Below are 23,257 nucleotides of genomic sequence, written 5' to 3'. Positions count from 1 at the left end.
TGTGGCTCATACATAATATAGAGGTTTGGGTGTTTTTTTTTTTTTTCCCACCTATGGAGACCTGCAAATAATCCACCCTAGCAATTAATCTATGAGAAGTTATGTAAATATTTGACTACTTGCTAATATTTTTTCTGGAAGTCCAGTTGCCTCATATAAGGAGAATGAAACAGGATAAGTCAATTGAAGCAAATTGAGTTTAAATATTTAATAGGACTTTTCTATTAAAAATGTGAAACCCAGTGAAATGAGAATGTGTAAGCCAATCAATGCCTTTCTAGCAACAGAGAACAGAGTACAATTGACAATGCATAAAAACCCCAAAGAGATGTAAATTAACCTGTGGGTATGGTGAATATTTGTTGCCAAAGCAAAACAAAAAATAAACAAACAAACAAACAAATGAAAAACAACAACAAATAAACATGCACAGAAAAAAATAACACTCCTGGGACAGAAACACAGGTACAAGATGATGATAGAGAGAACGAGAGGAGAACATGCCAGCTGGGAACAAGGCAGCATACTCTGTAGGCTTTCAGCATCGTTAGGTGACTCGGAAGTTTTTCTTGATGCTTAGACCTCCGCAGGGTCCTTTGTTAAATGATCAAGATTAGATGTGGAGTTCCCACAGCTGTAATAGGAACACAATGAGCAGAGAAGACGTGCATCACAGGTGAGGAGATTAGAATTGCGGTGGACTGGAGGAAGAAGTGTTCATGTTTGTGTAAATGATGAGTTTTACAACAATAAGGACACCTCATATTCTCTGGTAGTTGTGTGTGTGAGAGAGAGACAGAGAGACAGAGAGAGAAACAGAGACAGAGAGAGAAAAACAGACAGACAGACAGACAGACAGACAGAGGATTGCCCTATCCCATTCTCTCACTGAGTTCAGTGTATGGCTGTGAATTACCTTGAGCCTCTGGTTCTGATCACCCTCCTCCACTGGATCTCCACCTCCACTGACTGTGCTAGAACCACAGACAAAGCACCACTACTCCATTTATGACAGGCTAGGTGTCAAGCTCAGGACTTGATGCTTGCTAAGCAAGAACACAATGTATTCAGCCTCATCACCTGGCTCCACAGCCAGCAGATCTTTAGGTACAAAGTCTTCTAAGCGTAAGGTGCACCTCTTGAAAGTGAGCTACTGGACACTTTCTAAGCAAAGCAAGTTGTGACAGAAGTTATTGGTACATTGGCTTGGCTGCGCTAGCAAATTCAATAAATGGCAGTTCTTCCAAAACATGCACTTATCTAACTGTAGATAACTGACCTTCTGACCACAGAGCCATGACTGCCATAAAATGCAAGTAGAAGCCCAGACAGGCTTTTGAAAATTCTGTTTTTGTTTAAACCCCATATTGTAATGGTGAGGGCTTAGTAATATTTCTATTCATTTAATAAAGTTTTGAAATCATTCATTTCTCCAGTGACAATCACATACCTCATATTATGATATCAGTCTTATGAAGGGACAGAGATAACTAAACAATGAAGACTTAAATGCTTGTTAATCATCTCTACACTGAGCACTCTAAGCCAGGGAAATTTGCCCTTCAGGAGATCAGATTGGACTCTCCTATGCCTCCTGGAGAACTGCAGTGATACTTACAACAATTTACTGTAGATATCTGCTTTCTTCATCTTTGTGTCAGTGTTCTGAGTACAGATGGTTTACATAACAAATGAGCCCTGGAGTAAGGATATTATCAATACTGATACTTGGAGATTTATAGCTTTAAATATAGAGAAAATTCATAAACACTTGGTCTTATTTAGCATATATTATAATGATCTTGTGTTTCAAAGTATCCTTATGTTTAATACTTATTTGATGTAATACATTATTTGATACATATATACATATATGCATGCAGATTAGACTCACCAAATATGATCTTTGATGGCATAAGGAGATCAAAATTATTTTAAGTCTGAGCTTGGTAGTTTCACATGGCTTAATCCAGTGCTGTCCTCATAAGCAATACTATCCTTGCGTGTAGAGGTCTTCATCTCAGAGACAAATGCTCAAGGCATTCTGAAATTCATATTATGATTATAATGTCCCACATAAGCCTAAGACACAGGATACCATCAAGGGACTTGCTGTGAGGATGTAAGCGGGTTTTCCCTGGAGAGGAATATGCAGCTCTGTTCTTTTAAACATAGAGTAATTGTTTATTTCTTTTCTTTTTAAGAGCAGTTCATTTTCAAGCTGGACAGATTGGCAAACACTGGATGCGAGGTTTACTTTAGTTTAGAAGCTTCACTGCCGCACTGGAGTGTCAATCAAAATTCCACAGCCATTCTTAGATACTTGGAGGTGGGGCTGCCTGGTGAGCAGCAGTGATTTGACCAGGCACTTTGAGCAAACAGGACCAGAGTTGTCAGTGTGACTGTAACCTTGCAACTGCATTTTGACAGTTCCTTTAAACTTGTGGCCTTGCATTCTGTCATCGGACTTCTAACTGGTAATTACTTCTGTATAATAAGTGAAAATTATTTAGACTAAAGATTTGATGATCAAACTTGTGCCTAAAAAACTAACTTCTCTTACTTTGATGGGATTCTTTGCTTTGTTCTTATGCAGTTTAGAGTATAATTGAGTTTTTCTCTTCTTACAGAGAGGAGAAAAAGTAAGAAGTATTACGTGCATTCAGCTATCTTGTTTAAACTTTTTATTAAGACAGTAGGTTCTTGGTCAACCCTCCTATTTTTACTGTAATCTTGCCAGTCATGTCTATGTTACTAATCTGATGAGAGAAGATTCAGAGATATTTAAAATTATTCAAATATTTTAATATATATGTTTCTCTCTGTTGTATTAGAAGTACATCTTAATAGGATTAAAAGGGCCTGTTTATTTTCACCTCCTTATCGTCTGTCTATGTATCTACTCATCTATCCTAAGAAGGCAATTAAATTGCAGATTGTCCTTTTCTTCCTAAAGAAGAAAGCATAATAAATTTTATAACTGAAGCTTTAACCTAATAAGAATTTTCAGCAATGTGGTTGTCTTTGGAATCGTTCAGAAGGAAGGGTATGTCTTTCCCTGCTTCTGGTGGCCGGTAATAATACACAGAGGTCACAGGCAGTTTCTTCTGCTGGCTTTTCTGGCACGGCATGGACATGTCAGCAGGTCATCGCTGTGAACTATTTGCGAGGTGATTTTGCAACTTTTCTTTTTTCTCAAGTTAGATGTTTCATCACTGCAATGCAATTCATTTAAGATAAGCCACTGAAACACTGATGAAATAGTAGGGTACGTAAGTAACACTAAAATACTAAACTAAAAACGTTTCAGTCTGAAAATCACTACTAAGATGTTTTCATAGTAATAATTTGCTAATAATAAAAAATATACAAAAACAAGTTTTGGAATTAGGCAAAATTGGACGCACGATTGCTTTATTGGTCACATACCATAATTCTACTAATTGGTGCTTTATGTTTCGTCTTATATTGTGATGCAATGCTATATGGCAATAGTTGAACAGCCTTACTGTAGTTACATTAAATGTTTGGCAATGTTGTCCAGGGAATTCAAATACAGCGTAGCAGGAATAGTTAGCCTTAGTGGGCACTGTGGGAATGTAGGGCTGAATGGGTTTTTGGACTAGAGGAAAAAGTGCTAACACTTGTATCTTTCCAAAATCAAAGCTTTGCTTGCAACTAGATCTGTGCAATTCTCTTTCTCTCTTGGGCAAGTAAAAGTGTTACATACTGTAGACAAGCTATACTTTCACAGTCACAGATTATTATTACTTTATATGATCCAGTTTACCTAAAGCTATAATTACTAAACACAAATTGAAGTGATAAAATTTATAGTAATGCCATAAAACATGTTTTATATTAAATGACAACAAATTCATTAACTTTAGAATTATGCCAATGACTATCTCTGAAGAACCAGATGTTATGTTTCATCTTGTTTGTTGAGTTAATGTGTACTTCCCTAAGATATTGTTAATTTTCTAATTTTAGCACTTAGCATTTTAAATATTCAAATATTTCCAAGTACAAATACCGTTTTATAAATTGCAAGTATAGCCACACAGAGAACCTTTGAGGATCACTGACCTATTAGATAATTAAGGATGCTTCACTGAATTTTGTACCACAACAGTGATATTTCTTCTCTAAAGATGATGAAAGATCACTGGAGTCCTAAGTATATGCAGTCTGTGGAGCCTTAGGTTGCTTAGAAACTCAGTGACTATGAGCTTGCTATGGCAACCCAAGTTATCAGTGAACGCAAACTTAGCTGGCATTCTTCTAAATCTCCATATTTGGTTGGTAAGAATTTTCAGATAATATCTTCTGTAATCTCTGTATTCTTATTATTTATGCAAGCATGATCAATGATATGCCAAGAGACTCCAATATGAAAATAAATTTATGATAGATTATACACACATAAAATTGATTTTAGTCCTGTATTTTATTTAAAATGTGTGATGTCTGTCTGATTTTATCATCTGCTCTCTCTCTCTCTCTGCACTAAGTATGGTGCATTGAAAGTATGAGAAGACAAAGTTGGGACAATACATTATTTAGATACTATATCAAGGGTATTAAAAATTTTACTCCTTAATAGTTCTACTTAACATTCTACAAATACAGTACAACTTGCTGTTATCTTCATTGTACTTTACACACTTATTTGTAGACCATATATAAGTAATTGCTATAAGTTTCTCAAGATCTTGCTTTAATACTATGTAATCTGCAATATTAGAAATCATGTTCCTTTGAAGAGCACATTTTGGAGGTCATGGCAAAGGCATAAGGAAACTGTCATCCTCTTACTTTGTGTACTGTGTCACAGCAGTGTGTTTATGGGGCTGTGGCTTTTGTGAGGCTCTGTTATCAGATGCGAGGAGTAGCCTCATTGTTCTCCACATTTGTACCGGGTAGAGCCTGCGTTCTTCCTAGCACCTCTTCCTATGTACGTGCTGTGCTTGGCTTATCTCTCGATTAGTTCCAGCTTCGTGTTTATCACTATCAGTAGCAGAGGCAGAAGCAGAGGCTCTCTTGAGACAAGACACCACAAGGCTCTATTTTCTGTCCTTTTCTCCTGGGCATTATCATTTGTGCATTTTGTTTTGATATTTAAGAGTTCACCTTGTTAATATTTCCCTTGAGAGAAGAAGAAGCAATTTGACTCAGCTTTACACAGAAAAAGCCAGGATTAATACTTTTTCATATTCATGATTCTGCAAATAGTCAACGTCTGTGAATTGCTTAGTACATTAGCTCAGCTGGATGGTGTCTCTGTAGATGGTAATAAGCTGCACCTCACAGATGCGGACAAGTGTAAACAAAGAACTTTGGGCTGTTCGCCTAGAGGTAGCTGTTCTTTGAAAGCCCAACCCGGAGCTCTTTAAGATTCCAATGAGCATTCATTAAGTAAATCATTCATTACATAAAAATTTTCCCCTTTCACTAAAAAATAGATTTTTAGCAGTTCAGTGGTTGTACACACCTTTAATCCCAGCACTTGGGAGGCAAAGGCAGGCAGATCTCTGATTTCAAGGCCGGCCTGATTATAGAGCAAGTTCCAGGACAGCCAAAGCTACACAGAAAAACTCTCAATCTCAAGACACACACACACACACACACACACACACACACACACACTCATACAACTCATACAATATATCCTGATTACAGTTTCCCCTCCCTCTACACCTCCCATTTACCCCTTTAAATCCCTTCTATGTTTAGAAAGATAACTGTTTACAATAATGGTCACTTGTTTATTTATTTATTTATATTTTGGGAGTGGGCGTTTGGTTTTCCTAAAAGTTTTTTTTTTTTTTTTTTTTTTTTGTAGTCCTGGCTGACCTGAAACTCCACTCTATAGACCAGGCTTGTCTCAAATTCATAGAAATACTCCTGACTCTGCCTCCTGAGTTCTAGGATTAAAGAAAGGCATGAGCCACCACCGCCCTGATAATAACTTCAAATGACATGCCATCTTTGGCATGTCACCCAAACTTTCAGAAGATTTCACGGTAGCCGTGTCTCTTTCTACCTGGCGTCTTAAAACTCATTTTCACTCCTATCAATTTGAGGCCTTAGTTTACAGATATGTTTTTTATATAATTTGCACACAGAATCATCTGAAATATTTAGGGAAAACATACAGGAGTATGTCATTCATTTGTTTATTGTAATTATGTAAAAAAAATCTTATAGAATGGAAGCATCTTGCTATCTATAAAAGTGTTTCCTAATATGGAGTAATAATATGATATATATTTAACACATTCAAGTTTTGATTAAACCAAACTATACCTGTTATTGGTCACACTACATTCTTAATATATACTAAACCAAAATATTTACACAAACGAAGTTACTATCCCTTTAAATTCTGTATCAGATAACTGGAAAAGGCAACTATTTAATGTAATTGTAACACTTTTAAATGCATACCTTGATACTTGGGCTATTTACCATTCCATTCAGCAGATTTTTGGGAAAAATTATGTATTGATACTGTTTTAAAAACTAGGATATATGGTAAAAATTACAAAACTTATTTTCAGTGAATGTGTTATAGGGTCTTGTGTCTGATCTTCTACCTTGCTACTAATAAACTGAACTTGAGGGTGCATAACTTCTATGGCAAAAGCACTAAAGTATTCTGAGTATACATAGAATAATAAAATGTAGTCATATGGCATCTTACTATGTATTACCACCTATATATTGTGTATATTATATAATTTATTATATATAAAATATTTTTCTCATCTTTGTTCTGTTCGTTAAAAATAAGCATTATTTCAAATATTCTTCTTGACTACACTAGATGAATTAAACGACTGTTTACAAATCAGTTGGGTTTTTTTTTTTGTTTGTTTGTTTAAGGATACCTGATCAGGCTGAGGAAGTTTCTCTGTGCAAGAATGAGGGTTCAGATCCCCAGCAGCAATGCAAAAACCAGCACAATAGTGTATATCTGTAATCCCAAAGCCTAGAGAATATGAGATAGGCAGATGTGCGCAGGCACAGTGGTGTACATCTGTAATCCCAGCACTCTGGAGGCAGAGGCAGGCAGATCTCTAAGAATTCGAGGCCACCTTGGTCTACAAAGCGAGTATAGGAAAGCTACTCAGAGAAACCTCATCTCAACAAAACAAACAAACAAACAAACAAACAAAAATTTTGAGAGAGCGTGTGTGTGTGTGTGTGTGTGTGTGTGTGTGTGTGTGTGTGTGTGTGTGAGAGAGAGAGAGAGAGAGAGAGAGAGAGAGAGAGAGAGAGAGAGCGCTTCTTTCAGCTTTCCATTAGCCAGCCTAGCAGAATCCATGAATTCTAAATCCAGTGAGAGACACTCTCCCAAAAACTGGTGTGGGGAACAACTGATGAGGACACACAACATCAACCTCTGGCTTTCTATCACATAACAGGGCATTTGCATGAACATATCTGCACATACATGTTTTTAAAAAGGAAAATTTTGACAGTACTTCTTCACAGTGTCAAAGGTCATCACTACAATATAACCAGTGGCTTTTAGAACAGCAAGATCTAACTATTTAGGAAAGATCTGAGAATATTAATTTGAAAAAAATGTTGTTAACTTTCTTTTATCTAGAAAACTTATAAAATTGAAGTTTTTAAAGATTACAATTTACTGATTTGTGATAGATCAACTAAGTCAAGTGAATTGATTAAGCTTCATCTGTATATATTAAATCAAATTCTTCAAAACACACCCATACCTTGGGATCTTCTAAAATAGACTATATACTATTATTTCATCTTACTTTTATTTACATAGGATTAGATGAAAAGAAAATGTGTAATCTAGACATGTACAGTCATTTTATAAATAGAAAGAAAGGTTTTTACATATAATTAATTTGCACCAAAATACATAAAAGAATATATTCCCACCATGGTTTCCCTTCACCCAAATTACATAGCGAATAAGACAAGAAATGATCAGTAAATAACACAAATTCCATTCTTGTGTTCACTTCTTAATTTTGATCATTTGAGCGATTTCATCTTATTTTTCTAGCATAGAGTGACACATATGAGGCCAAGAAATGAAGAAACAGAATAAGTCTCACTTTTTGGCTAAAACACATTTCACACGATTTAGATGTAGTGAGCTGCCACTGAAAATGGTAAAACAGAAACATCTGTTAAATTGATAAAATGAGCTTATCTACAAAAAGCATCAAGGACCACAGGAACTTGTGGTTTCCTCTAACTTAAAAACTTGTGCTAAAGTGGATACCACTTTGAAGGAAAATCAAATTCAAAAAACAATATCCAGTAGTCAAAAATAAACAGGAACACAGTGAATGTAAGACACTAAGAATGGAAAAAGGATAAGCAAGAGCTAAGACAATTCTGCAAACTGTTTATGGTATCCGTCTTCTGGGATATTCATCTTCATGGGTTTTAATAGGCTTGCAAAAATGTGATTGTTGTGTTTTTTACCGATTTATTTCACTCCAAATTTTTTACTTACTCTCATCCTCTTAGCTCCAACTAGAGTGATTATCAAACTTTCCCCCAATGAATTGTTGAAAATGAGAGGAAAAACAGGCCTAGCAATAAAATTGGATCACATCCAGAAAATATTTTTAGGTCTTACAACACATGGAGGATGGTGCTACCGGCCTTATACATGGAGCTTGGAGAAATATGTGACATCCTTAGCACGGTCATTCTGAGTACCAAAGGACCATGTTGCTAACAAAGACAGTATCCTAGGTAACCACCAAGCCTGCTCCGACTCCATGAGTATTGCACCTTATGCTTTCGCCCATGAGCTGGAGCCATTATAGAATAGAATGAAAAGTAAAATGTTTTGCTAACCAAAGCCAAGAGACCATGGGCTTCCAGAGCACAGAAATGAAAGCTGTGTCCTGAAAGTCTAGATTGACCATTGTTCTCCGAAAGTAGTGCAAAAGTTACAGAACTTGGTCACTTGAAAAGTCATTTGAAAGTGACATTCCGTAGTTCATACGGTTCCAGAAACAGTACTGTTTACTTAAATTATAACGAGGAAGAGAAGGGAAAAGTTACCTTCAGGAGCATGGGAGGAGATAGCCACAATGAGGTCGACAGATGCTGACATAAAGGCAGGGTCCATGATGCCTAAACCTACCCCTAAGGACACAGAAAGAAGATTCCTTCTCTGGAGTATACAAGGTGAAATACAGAATAACTGCCATTGCTTACCAATGGGAAGCAACGTTTCTGCTGTGGCGTTGTGGCTGAAACAATAATGAGTGAGTTAGGAAAAGGTTTGTTGTCCGCAGATTAATTGTAGCGATCCCAATGTGAGCATTTCTTCTGCTGCTCTGCAAGGTTTGGATTTCTTTCATCCAAGCAAGGAGTAACATCTACGCTAAAGCACACACAGGGCAATGGAGGGCTCTCTGTTTTAGGATGATTCTGGACTTGCAATCCATCTGTCATGTGCTTTATAGACTGGTATCCAGACACTTGTCAATCTTCTGGAATCTAATGTTTTCTATGATGCATTTATAAAAATGTGAAACACAGAGTGGTGCTGCACTCCTTTAACCCCAGCGCTCGGAATCCTGCGGGTGTCTTTGTTTATATTGTTCATTTTCTTTTTTTCTTTTTCAAGACTATTGATTTTCTACAGATGATTTTCAAAGAAATTTAATTTCCTCCCTAAACTTAAATGACTTTATCCTCTAGAGTATTTATCACGTTCTGCTGTTTATGCCCACATTATAAATAGTATGCAGCACATATGTTTTCTCCTAATATGTTCTGACTGTAACCAGTTTATATGTGTACATATACAAAAATATGTATATACACTGCTGACTTCAACTCATGAGATTGTGAGAGCCATGTACATGCAGTGCATGTTCACCCATCTACATATGAAATATAAGCAATACCGATACAGGCCTTGCATCCTAAGAACTTTTATTTTTAGTTGAATGTTAAAGAGACACTTACCCAGCACTTATCATCTACATATAGAACCTATGCTGTAAAGAACTAGTGTGGATAAAAAGAGGAAAGCAAAATAAAATATTGGACAAAATAGTCCCTACTTTAGTAACTAGTGAAATACTTAGAGAAGGAAATAAATCATTTCAGTGACCCATTCATTATTTCCTAGAAAATTTATGATATTTTGGCAGTTCACATAATTACTACCAGATTAAAATTTGAATCTGTGTAAAAACTTAAGCATTTATTTCTGAGCTTCTTAGACACCTATACCATATGCTTAATATGTGCATCTTACAGCAACTCAAGTCATAAGTAAATTGAAGATCATAGAAATTGGTGAATTGAATACAACATGAAGTCTTGATTGAGCCATGTGGTGCATGCCTTTAATGCCAGCACTAGGGAGGCAGAGGCAGGCGAATCTCCTTGAGTTCAAGGTCCCACTTGTCTACAGTGTGAATTTCAGGACAGCCAGGGCTACACAGTGAAACAAAGACATCTAAATGATTGCTAGCATTCCAAGAAAACATTTTGTCCAAAGGTTTTATGACATATACGGTAAGCCTTCTGTATATTTTATTTGCTCATAACAGCAACATTATAAAAAAATGTCCATTTCTATATAGTTTATAAAGTATTGATTTATGTTCTGTTGAAACTGAAAAAAATTCTTATAGATGTTCCCATGTTTAATGCGATGCATGACTGAAAATCCCAAGCACATTTTTTCTAAGATTATTCTATGAATATGACTGTTTTGCTTGCATATCTGTTTGCACACAACATGTGCGCTTGGTGCTCATGCAGGTTAGAAGGAAGTATCAGACCCTTTGAAATTAGAGTGATGGACGGTTGTGAACTACCATGTTTGTGCTAAGAACCAAACCTTAACCTTCTGCAAGAGTAGCAGGTACTCTTATCTCCTGAATCAACTCTCTACTCCCCTAAACATACTACTTAAAGAACTCTACGCTGTAGTTTGAGAAGTGGCAGCTTCGCAAATGACACAAGATACTGGCTCTTCCAAGAATAGATATTCATGAGCCATTCTGGAGAAATGAGGCTCTCTTTCACTGTAAGGCTTGAGAAGGTGTTTTATATATAAAGCTACCAATTGAAGCTGCTGTGCCAAGCAGGAGCAGAGAGTTCATGCCAAGTGGTTCTCTGAATGTCGAGCAGGAAGATCACACTGCTTCAAACAACAGCTACTGAAAACACCAAAGACATATTATTTTCTATGTGGTGAAATTTGAAATAAGCTATTGTTAGGTAAGATGCTTCTTAGAATACATGTCTCTTGGCTTTACAAGTAAGTCTAATTAAGTTTCCTCCCATGCCTTGGAAAGAGTAAGTGACTGTGTGCCTGTATGTGTATTTAACTCTTTTAGTAACTGAATGCTGCTGTTGAATTTTTTAAACATAAGACACAAATATCAATGCCGTTTACACATACTTTCTTTTTACTTTTTTAAACACAGACTGGTCAGTCTCATTAAAGGTACTTAATAAGTGGTACAAAACCACCAACTCTGATGTTTAATCAAAAATGGAGATCCTTTTGTTTTAATTCATTTATCACGTGCTTCATTTCTATTACTGTTTAAACAGCACAAAAAATATGATCTTATTTTAGAATCACAAACCATATTATTTTGTTCAGCCTAAGGCACAGTACAGGATAAACCATTATTTTTTTTTCTAATGCATTCTTTTATGAACCTCCTTTTTAACACCCCACTTCAAGAATTCTGTTACATCCTGTCCCTGTTACAAAATACCTCAGCATTAACACTTGTTTTTTTCTCAATTATAATATGTGCTATGACTTTCTACCATGTATACCGTCAAGTTTATTAACTGAATACTTTTTTCTAATTTTTTTATTCAGATATACCTGCTGAATGCTTTGTTTAGCTGCTAATTGGTGCCATGTCCTGCTATTACAACACACGTTGCTTTGAGTTCTCATGGTTTTACCTGAATTATTTTTTCTTTTATCCTCCTGGTCTCCCTTGTTCTTTATGAATAAATATGGCATCCTGTCAAATTATGTTGAAATGAACATTTCCTTAGGGTTTTTTTTTTCATAACTTACACATCCACTTTTCTTTCCCTCTCCTTGGAGTGTTAAATCAATTTTAGTAAATTGTTCACGTAAGAATTGGGTCTGCCAATACTTTTCATTGCTTCATGAGATTTGCATATTGACCTAGCCATGCCCACATGAGAAGCTCCCCCAAATACAGAGGTGTTCTCAGTTCATTCTTTCTCATTTGTGCACAGCTCCTTACTATGGCTTCTGTTAAGCATGTAAGTAAGGCTATTTTGTGTTTTTAGTGTCGGATGCTTCTGTCACACTCTTTTGGTTCACTTAGGTAACGTAATGTTAGACAACGGCTTGCCTTCATAGTCTGTACTAGTGAGGATCCTTGGAATTTTCTTTTGAAACTAATATTAAAAATCTCACTTATCTTTTCAACATTTTATGCAAATTGTACTACAACATATAAATGTTCTGTTTCTTAATGAAACAAACATAATGCATCATGTGTTCAATACTTCTGTTAAGTCAACAAGATAGAATTAAAAAAAACTGGATGTATGCTCATATTCTCCATATGTACTCATGTAATATACATGTGCAAAATATGTCTTCACGGATAATCTATTTTATTTTCTGAACATTAATAAATGGTTTTCTCAGTATTACTTTGTTAATTAATGGTTTAACATATAATTTATAAGACATCAGGATACAACTTTATCTTGTTTCATTATTAAATATTACCTGTTCTTTGCTCATTGTTTATAATGTACACATATAATTTTCTTCTTAATATAATATTACATCATCTTAATTTCATTTATCAACATATCATTTGAAAAGAAAATATAAGGTAAGATATTAAGAACATATTTATTATTCTGATTTTATTTCATGTGTTTTTGTTGAGTTTGATGGGGTGGGGCATGTGTGTGCTATGGCTCATGTGTGGACGTCATAGGAAAGGCTTTGGCTGTATTTTTCTCACTTTCACCAGGCTTTCCAGAGATTAAACTCAGGTACTTGTGTTTGCATGGTGAGTGATTTTACCAATGAACCATGTATATGGTCCATTCATCATTTTTCCCCCAAAAAAATGATTAATTTTTTTTGCAAACCCCACCCTGGAGACATTCAAGTTTTCTGTAAAGCCCAGTGAGGGGTCATGTTAGGAAACTGAAGGAATCCACATGAAATAGTTCAATGTCTACAGATACTAAATGCCTGATGCGTCAACAACTCTCAGATTATGACTATCTTAATATTAAGAATTGTTGTCATGTACACAATCTACAATTATACTCCAAGTTATATAGGGATGTTGCTTTTTATTTGCTAAAGTGTCAGAAAAAACAATACAAATTCCCCAAAGAGTTTTCAACTATTGTGACTCACCAACAACCTAGATTTTCATATAAATGTACAGTTTAAAGGATATACCCACCATGTGATTTATATTAAGCTTGAGTGTAGACAGACTGCGTGGGTTTGCTGTTCCAGCTGTGAACGACATCAGTGACACAGTAACTATGTCCTACTTGTTTTCAGATCCTGTTGTGAATACATGGGAATCAGATGTGAATCATATGAACACTCTTTCGAACTGTTGTAATGCATCTCTCGTCTGCCTCTCAAATATGTCCCAATATTTGTGTTACTCAAGTTATTACACTTCCTCTTTTCACAAGAGCTGAACTGCAGGAATCAACTATCTAAAGTACTGCCATAAGGGTTTTTTAAAAGTCATAGACTTCAGAGGAAAGGGTATTATTTTCATAATCTCAAAGCAAAGAGATACATTGTAATAATGACACAACCTTAAAAGCAAATGACAGACAGAGCATTAATGAATAAAAGACTAAATTCTCTAGTTAAAAAAATATTTTTAAAAGGAAACATTTGTAGTTAAACTTTTTTTTTGAAACTTCAAATGTTAAAAGATTCTCTGCTTCCCTACTAATAAACAAAGGAAAAATATAAAACAAGCTCAGGAGGAAAAAAAAAAAAAAGACATCATTGAATTGCTAAAGTAAAAATGTTGAACAAACTTCAGAAAACAGATTAAAATTTATTTGATTTTTAATTATTTACTGTGAAATCAAGAGCAAGCCTGACCAACATAATTGTTAAAACTATAACTCTGTGTCAGTCATTGTGGGCAGTGTTTGAAGGCTTCTTACATATTGTGGAGTCCTTATGATAATGTTCAAGGCTCTGCGGAGTCACAGCTAAACAGATAGGCTCCTTCTTCACGGACTGAACACATTAGCATGTGCATAATCAGGACAGAAAAATAAGTCAGTTATAGGTCCTCTCCAACTATGATAAGTGATCTGTGGGGAGACAAGATGGGGAGGAAACAAAGGTGTATGGCTCAGGGATGGGATTGTTGGGAACAGGAAACTGACAGGCAGCTTCAAGTATTTGCCAAGTGTTACACACCACACAGCTTGTTAGCTTTTGCTACCCTTTCTAATATTTATCATTTTTTGGTAAGCAGAAGAAAAGTGGAAGGCACATTAGCTCTCTTAGTTTGACAATAAACTCACAATACAAACATACCACCATACTGTATACACCTTTGGCATTTTTCATGTATAATTTGTCAAAGCTACAGAACAAAACAAACAAAAACAGATCATAAGGGATTGATATTTAACTCCTGATATACACTCACGTTAAGTCATACCTAGCAAATACAAGATTCAAATTTACATCTGACTCATGTTCTCAAAGCAATAAGATTTCTCAAAGAATTGGCCTTGGATGACTTATACCCATTAATGTTTATTTGCTACTATAGTGGATATCTAGAAGGCTAGGTGAACTTCATTTAGAGCACATTGGTTGAAAATACTGTGTTAAAAAAAGAAAATACTGTGTTAAATGATCTTTAAGGATGAAAACCTAGGCCTGGTGATGCTGGGCATGGTGGTACATGACACCACTCAGCATACCAGCACTCTGGGAGGAGAGGCAGGTGGATCTTTCTGAGTTTGGGGCTAGCCTGTTCCACAGAGCAAGTTCCAGGATAGCCAACGCTACACAAAGAATCTTTGTCTCAAAAAACCCAAATCAAACAAAGAAAACCTAAGCTTGATGGGATAGCTCAGTCAGTAAAGTGCTTGAATGTCTGAGTCCCATTTCCAGAACTAATGTACAAAGCCCAGACTTGATGCTTCTACTCTCAATGCTGGGGAGGTGGAGACAGGCAGAAACATGGAGCTTTAGGGCCAGGCATCCTAGCTTAGTCACTGAGTTCCTGATTCCAGAGAAAAACCTTGTCTCATAAAGCAACAAAAAAAGAAGTGGGAAGCATCTACAGAGAAACAATGCCCATGGTTGTCCACCATCCATCACATACATTTGCATATATGGACACATGAACTGGTACTGATACACACACATGATCACACCTACATGTAAATACCTTCTCTCTCCATACACACACAGAAAACCAACCTGTCTTTACCATTAAATGAATATAGCACATGCTGCCTTATTGCTCAAGTTGTATTTTCTTGAAAATTCATACCATGGATTTGATTCCGCTGTGTGCTTTTTTTAGTCTTGAGTAGAAAACACTGTTGGCTATGGGGTTGAACACTCATCAGTGGCTTCTAAGAATGTTAATTTGATTCTTTAGCCAATGGAATGTGTTTGACATTCTGTTCTCCAAGATGTGGATAATATTAGACTACTGATTAAAAACAATCCTAGTGAATGTCACACTCATTTGTGCATCCTTTTTGAGAAAATATCTTTTTGTATTCCTGTTCATATTTTCATCATAATGCATTAGTTTTGCCAATATTCATAAAACATCCTCTTTAAGACTGACCTTATCTGCCCTTGTGTTGAAATGCTATCTCTAGATTGTCATGTTGGTATTCATATGCATGATATTTAAATTTGAGAAAAAAAATTATATAAAAAAGATTGAAGTCCACAATAGATATTTAGTAAATATGCAATCTCAGTCAAAATATTAATTAAGATATTCTTTATCCTCCCTTGTTATATCTTTCAATGGGAATAAATAGTCATAGTCATAAAAGATTGCCCAAGGTTTCCTTTCCTGTAAGAAACTCTTCTGATATCAAAAGGATAATTAATTTATGTTGAGGTTATACAAGATAGCTTTAGCTTTATACCAAAGTAAGTAGTCTGAAGTCAAAGTGAAAACCCCAGGAAACCTAGAGTATTTTAATTATCTCTTGTTAGTAAGTATTAACAACAATGAATGTATTGGTACAATCACCCAGGAAAACTCAGTAAAGCTTAAGGCCAAACAGGAGTTTAAGGTTTTTCTCCAGTCATATTCCACTTAAATGAGAAGAGAGGGAGCCCTGCCAGTGTGACACAGCCATGGGGACAGCAGGCACAATTAAAGCCAAGGACTGGCTTAAACCTGAGCATGTGAGCTAAATATATTCCTGCCCGTGACTTGACTGTTGGGTTGATTTATTTCAGGACACTTGGAGATGGTTTTCTAGTGAGCTTGCCAACTCTAGGCCAGGGTAACCTTTTAGAGGTTTGGCCCACCTCATACTCCCTGAGAATAGTTTTCACATTGAGGAACTTGCTTTTCCCAGAGTTCAAGCTCTTCTGCTTTGATTAGGCACATATATGATCATTTCCACTGAAAGTGACTGTGGTACATACATGGTTTACACCGAGACACCATGCTCAGTAGGAATTAAATTTGTGTGTTACTTGCTGGTTCTGTTTTGGATAAAGACATATATTTAAGCTATTTTTTTGATAAGCATTTCACCATCCTTATGAAATTTCAGCAAAATTAACAACAAGAAAAAAAAATGATAAATAGTTAAGAACTTCCAGCTAGAACAATGGTCCATTTCCTTTTGTAAGGTCTGTTTGTCCTCCCTGCTGATTGACAGAATTTCCAATTGTTTTTCTAAATTATTTATCTCAGAGTAATTCAGGTTCATGCTCTTGTAATATAGAAAAGCACTCTTCCTTGCATTCTATGAGCTGAGATTTGCAGGCTAAGTTGTGACAGCCAGAGAGTTCCCTAATTTACTTTCAGCCTTGTTTCAGTCCAGCATCTGGAATAACGATTGCATTTGAAAACAAAATATAGAAGTGGGGGGGGGGGCGCTCACTTAATCAGTTCCTTTTAGTTCTCTGACCTCTGACTTACTTGGATGGGAACATGGCCAAAAACAAAACAAAACAAAAAACACAAAAACCCTGCTCTGTATCTCAGATGTAGGTGATTGGTCTTTACCAGAAATAGACCCCCTATGAGATTAACTAGAGAGTGTTGCTTCTTCTCCTTTTTTTTTTTTTTTTTTTTTTTTTTCAATTCTGCTGGCAACAAACCACAAACTGGGATCTGACACTGAATTTTTTTGAAGCTCATTTCAACCCTCACACACATAAGTACTGAGGAATTCAGGGTAGGGGTTTTCTACTGAGGATCTTTTCTTTTTCCCAGCTGCCTTCTGAAATCTGGGAGCAATTGGTGGATGGAGCCTTAAGCCTTTCAAAGGTAAGCTATATCTGTTTTTCTTAAATTAAAATAAAATAAAAGATGAAAAGTTTTTCTACTTTTAAGATAAGAGAAGATAATAGTGTTCTAAAATACTTTTTCTAACAAAAATGTAAAAAAGAGGAAGGAAAGTCGCAGCTGTCTTTAAGTTTCCAGGCTTTATTTGAATGACAATGTGTTCTTTAAAGATCTTCCTACATTTTTTCTGGGTAGTACGAAAATTGTGTTTACTGGCCAATAGCATTTTTAATTTACGATTCTTGATATCATGTGTATTTGTCAACATTAATGTGTCAATATTCAAAATGATTCATAATCCAATTTGTGGTTTTCTCAAACTTGTTTAAACATGATATCTACTTTAAATTATGATGAGGAACAGCATTGATACAGTGAGATTGGTTTTTATAAATGGCTAGTAAATCTTATACCAACAGTGTGCCTTGTATGTAATTTGTTAACTGCTTGTTACTTTTCAGTGTCACTAGCTTTTTCGAATTTTCATGTATGATTTTTTTTTGGTGAACTTGATTTTTCTCTACACAGGTGGGAGTAATGTGAATGTATTTATGTGTATTTACCAAACACTTTTCTTTAATGAACAAAGGTATTTTATTTGCTATAGGACTGGGTTACTTCAAATAATGACCTTAAATTTAATTACTGTAAATTGCTGTACAGCTTAAATGTAAAAATAAAAGAAAATCACTGTCTTTGAAAATTCAACAAATTTGTTTCAAATATTAGTGAAATGGCCCTCTAAATTACAAATCTCAGTGTAAATGATAGATAAGTTATCTAGAGAAAGTAACTATCCAACTATAAGTAACTATAAATGGCGTAGATTCTTTATAATAAATTTGAAATGTTTTTGAATATGAATGGATTCCAGGACTTTCCAATCCTTTCTTAAATAATTTTAAATTGATAACTTCTTTTAAAAAATGCAATAAAATGTTGTAAATATTATTTTGTGAATAAGTGAAAATAAAATCTTCAAAACTTTTGCTAGTTTATTTTCCAGGAGACTTTAGAGTTTATATATGAACAACAATGGAAAAAAATCTTTCTAACAAAACCATTAATGAACCAGAACAATAAGTCAATTCAGATTATCAGATAACAGAGTGGCCTGGGGAAATACCAACATTAACAATGGGAGGGGTTTTTGTACAGAATGTACTGAGAAACTTTGGAATTATTTATGAAAGTTATAGTTGCTGCTTTTACCATTTAATGAAATTATGGTTATTTTCACTCAATTTGAATAAAATTTTTTTTGCTCATTTTGCTTCTGATTTCCTAAAAAAAATTATACAATTTTGTGACTTAATACAAGATAGTAGAGTTAACTTACTAAAACTTTCAAGTAGCATGATCTGATGGAGAGGCTGTGCCTCTACTGAATGAAAATTTAATATTACATATACATAGTGAAGAGATTAAGTTTTACTGAGATTTGAAAATATTTATGTCATCTTAATGTAGTCACACTTGCTTGACTTTCCCAAATCATGACATTGGGAAATATGAAATAGAAGTTATTGCTACATTACAGGAGCTTACAATAATGTTGCACAATACTTCATACTCATTATGTGCAAAATGTGACTTCCTATAATCGGATTGCTTAGACCTTATCATGTTTGATTTTTTTTTGAAGTCCTGCAATCTTGCTTAAACTATTACAAACCCGGAGAAAACAGAATCACAAACTGATTTATGAAGACCTAGAATTGAGTGCTTAGTGTCTATTTTCAAATCTTAACCTCTGAAACCCCTCTTTGAGGTAAAGAAAGACATACTAATACTACCTAGGGTTAAATGATTTAAAATGTTTCTACCAATGGTTAATGTCTATGACTTCACTTCATTTCTAAGGTTTAAACCAGACAGGATCCAGATCATTCCTAGGTCAATTCACTGTTAACAATTTGGTGACTCAGTATAAGAAGACATTAAAATTGATTCCTAGGCTTAGGAAAGCAGGTGGTACTTCTGGGAATCTCCATTAGATAGCCTTGGAATTTGTTGCTCATTGAAGCAACTTTCCCATTGTTAAGTTTCAGCCAATTGTCTAAAGGAATCATTTCAAATCTGTAGTCATCTCAAATTAAACCTCTACAAGGCAGGCTTAGATTGTGAAGGACTTTGAGTATCATATGTGCAATACAATCTCTATTAATTATGTAAGGTTATCATCAAGGCATGTTTTTATTGTAATTTGATTAGTTTAATTAAGTGAAATGATCCATTGACATTACAAATATCTGTTTGTTCATTTATTATTTGCTGTGAACATATGCCCACATATAGCCTTAGGATGGAAATGGACCCATGAGTAAGACAGAGAGGTCTAATGACTTCAACTGAACAAGAGTTTGGAGAGCAACTTGTGAAGATATTTTTTTACTAGAGTTAGTTCTCTTTATTTTTCTTGTATAAAAAGCGCTATGTGGTAGCCACAGCTGGAGCCCTGGTCCTCTGAACAGAGGCTCTGGTGTGGGGTTTTTACAAGATGATCAGTGAACTCCTGATGAGGAGGCTTGGTGAACACTGCCTTTGAAATCTCTGCAGGGATGGTTTAGAACCCAGGTGAGGCACAGCTGAAAGCAACACCATAGTCTTAACTTCTTCTAACATTTAATTCTTTTCTGAAGTCTTCTTTAATACCAAGCCATGTATGCAATTTAACCTGAGAGTTCTATTCCTATACATAAGTTTACAAAGATTGGCCTTCGGCCTTTGTTTCAGCATAATCAAATATCAGCAGATATCTGAACCCCTTCCTGTTATTGAATGTATATGTTCTGTTTATAGATTCATGGCTTTGTAAATACCATTAGACATGGTGGAAGGGAAATGGGTGAAAAGAATGTAATACATTTTGAAAAATCCTGTCCTATATTCAACCTGTTGTTCATTAAGTTACTTCTAGTGTCCACATCAGGACATCATGGGTGGGTACTGATCTTTTCTTGGGTCAGGGAGATTCTGTATAAAAAGATGACAGGTTCTTGCAGACTTGTGTGGCCTGATTTTCTTACTAAGTGTCAGGAGCTTTATATGCAGAAGATGAATTCTTAACTGTCAGTAAATGAAGAAAAAAACAAAAAACAAAAAACATTTGTCCCAGTCTGATTCTGAAGCGGTTCGCTTTCACTGGTCAAGTCTTAGAAAACGTTACCTGTGGGCCCCTCCTTTTCTGGGTGGAGTTTCTGAGGGCTCACAGCTGGGAACACACTGTGGGATTAGCTCTGCTGTTTGGACTATTTGCCAGGGGAGGCTACTGCACCACACCTCAGGCTTTGCCCAGTCTCTCTGGATCTACTAGGTTCTCCATGTAATGGAAGGGTGCTGTGCTTCAAAGTTCATGGTAGAAGTTCTATGTCAGTCTGACAACACCAGGAAAAGAAAAGAAAGAAGACTTCTTCCCATGCTTCTTTTAAAAGACATTGAAAAACTATAGAATCCACCCACAAGTTCTGAAAAAGCAACCCGTATGTACTTTATGCACCAGGTAGGAGATATCCATCTTTGCTCTAGATTAGTCCAAACAGCTCTCCATACCTGATTCTTCTTTGCCTTCTAAATTTCAGTGCTGTAAGCAGGAAATAGGTTATTCCAAATAACATCTGAACTAAAAAAATTAACCTTAGAAAGTTAATCTAATGTTAGAAAATGAAACGACCGAGTGTGAAATATTAACAGCTGTGCTATTGAGGAATTGTAGTCTCCTTAGACCTAAATTTTGTATTTCTTAACAGCTAAATTAATAGAAAGTAGTTTAAAGAGACTATACTTTTCTCCAAAGATAAATATGGATGGCCAAACTGCTGGCTAGACCGTGATACCTGACCATAGGTCCTCAGGTCAATGAAACAAATTTACTTTTATATCATGTACTATGAGAAAAATTCTTGATTACACTATGAATCTCTCATGACCCATAATGTGAAGACACTAAATAATAATTAGTAAACCCAAGTAAAGGAAAGCATCTTTTCTATTTTTAGTGAAAACCCAGAAACTTTATTATGACACAATGTAATGATAATAAATCAATCATTAAACATATGAGCCAATGGAGATGCTAATTTTTGTTTGTTTCCTTTGTTTTGTTTTGTTTTATTTTATTTTTTTGAGACTGTGTTTCTTTGTGTTAGCCTTGGCTGTCCTGGACTCGCTTTGTAGACCAGGCTTGCCTGGAACTCACAGCAATCTGCCTTGCAGGAGAAGTTAATTTTTGTACTCTGTTACGTATCAGCATATGCTTGAAAACATGTAAAATAAAGGATTACATTAATGTTTAACATCATAAACCAACAAAATATATTTCCTGATATGTCTGTTTTCTAAGAAGTCTGAATCAACATCTGTGGGATGTGTGCATTTTCTCACTTCAATTTGAGGCAGACATAACTCGGACCATATTCATACCTATGTATTGCTTAATGTACTGGTGCACATGTCCAGTGATTGATTTGTAGGCATTGGAGAACAGGTTCTGTTTGTTGTGTGCTCTGATATATGCTGTTATAACTTTTCATCTCATGCAGAAATTATTTTCTGTCATCCACATGGATACTTCCATAAGGAAGAATGATTCACAACCTTATTGTAATTTAGAGTTGAGCAAGGTGCAAATACATATACTAGTTCAGAAGAAATAATATTGTAATTTTAAGGTCATTTTATACTTGTTGGAATTGGAAATGCAATTACTGAGTAATTTTTAGCATTTATTTATTTAAAGTGTGTGTGTGTGTGTGTGTGTGTGTGTGTGTGTGTGTGTGTGTGTGTGTGATTGTGTGAAATACTCAGGGTTCAATTATCTGCTTCCACCTTATAGATGCTAAGGTTCAGCTTGTCAGACTTGGCATCAAGTTTGCTTCTACACTGAGACATCACACTGCCCCAGATGGATACTACTAATGATGTTCATATGAGGATTAAATAACTTTCCAAATGAAGTAACTCATTGTATGTGTTTACTTAGATTTAATTTAAATTTACCGATCTTCTATAGCACACAGGATTGCCTGTCCCAGTTCTAAGATCATAGGTCATATTCTAAGAGCCGCAGTTTCTTAAAGAGATTCTCCTAAATTTTCTAAGAAGTCTTAGGTAGATATGGAGTCAGTTGGGAGCAAAGGTCTCTGTGTTATCAATTGCTATGTAATCACAATTGCTGCGCCTTTTGGTCTCCCATTCAACAACTTGGAAAACAACCAAAAATGGGTGAACAACCATTTCTGTGACTTACATAGGAAATTGCCGCCTTCGCTTTAGATTTTATTTTGAAACATGAGAAAAGACAAGATATAGAGACTGAATCTTTTCTCCATTGTTATCTGGAAGGAGAGTGAAAGGTCGTCTTTTATTGCATTTCCGATCTCTAATCTGTGCTGTATCAGCTGAATCCCTCTGCTTTGATTTCTGCCTCACAGGTACGATTTTTCATTTACAGCAGACAGGAAGAACTCCTGCTCTCTCACCAGTTTGGTGGTTGCTTAGAAGATTATGTTTCAAGAAAAGTCTCAGAATTTACAATTAAATGAAGGGAGGGGGACTAAGTAAAGCGGAGCCCCAGGCTTTGAGGAGGGAGTAAAATTGCCTAGAAAGGTTCTGCACCATATGTGTTCCTCCGTCTTTGAGTAAGGCTTGTGGTTTTACACAGAATGTTGTCAAAGTGTTTGCTGTGAGTCTCATCT

At 35.5% G+C, this 23,257-nt stretch overlaps 2 long non-coding RNA genes across 2 annotated transcripts in view; both read left to right on the top strand.

Moving 5' to 3' along the window:
* Positions 1 to 23,257, top strand: part of LOC127194600 (uncharacterized) — a 50,172-nt gene that overhangs the window by 26,030 nt on the left and 885 nt on the right. The window lies entirely within an intron of this gene.
* LOC127194599 (uncharacterized) lies at positions 1,568 to 17,665 on the top strand. The gene is made up of 4 exons (XR_007831292.1): positions 1,568 to 2,477; positions 11,118 to 11,250; positions 13,574 to 13,602; positions 17,490 to 17,665. It is a non-coding gene; the product is annotated as an uncharacterized LOC127194599 (long non-coding RNA).

The sequence above is a fragment of the Acomys russatus genome, chromosome 10 (genome assembly GCF_903995435.1).
Source record: "Acomys russatus chromosome 10, mAcoRus1.1, whole genome shotgun sequence".
Classification (NCBI taxonomy): Eukaryota; Metazoa; Chordata; class Mammalia; order Rodentia; family Muridae; genus Acomys; species Acomys russatus.
The sequence above is the reverse complement of the archived record's forward strand: the minus strand, read 5'-3'. Positions and strand labels throughout refer to the sequence as shown.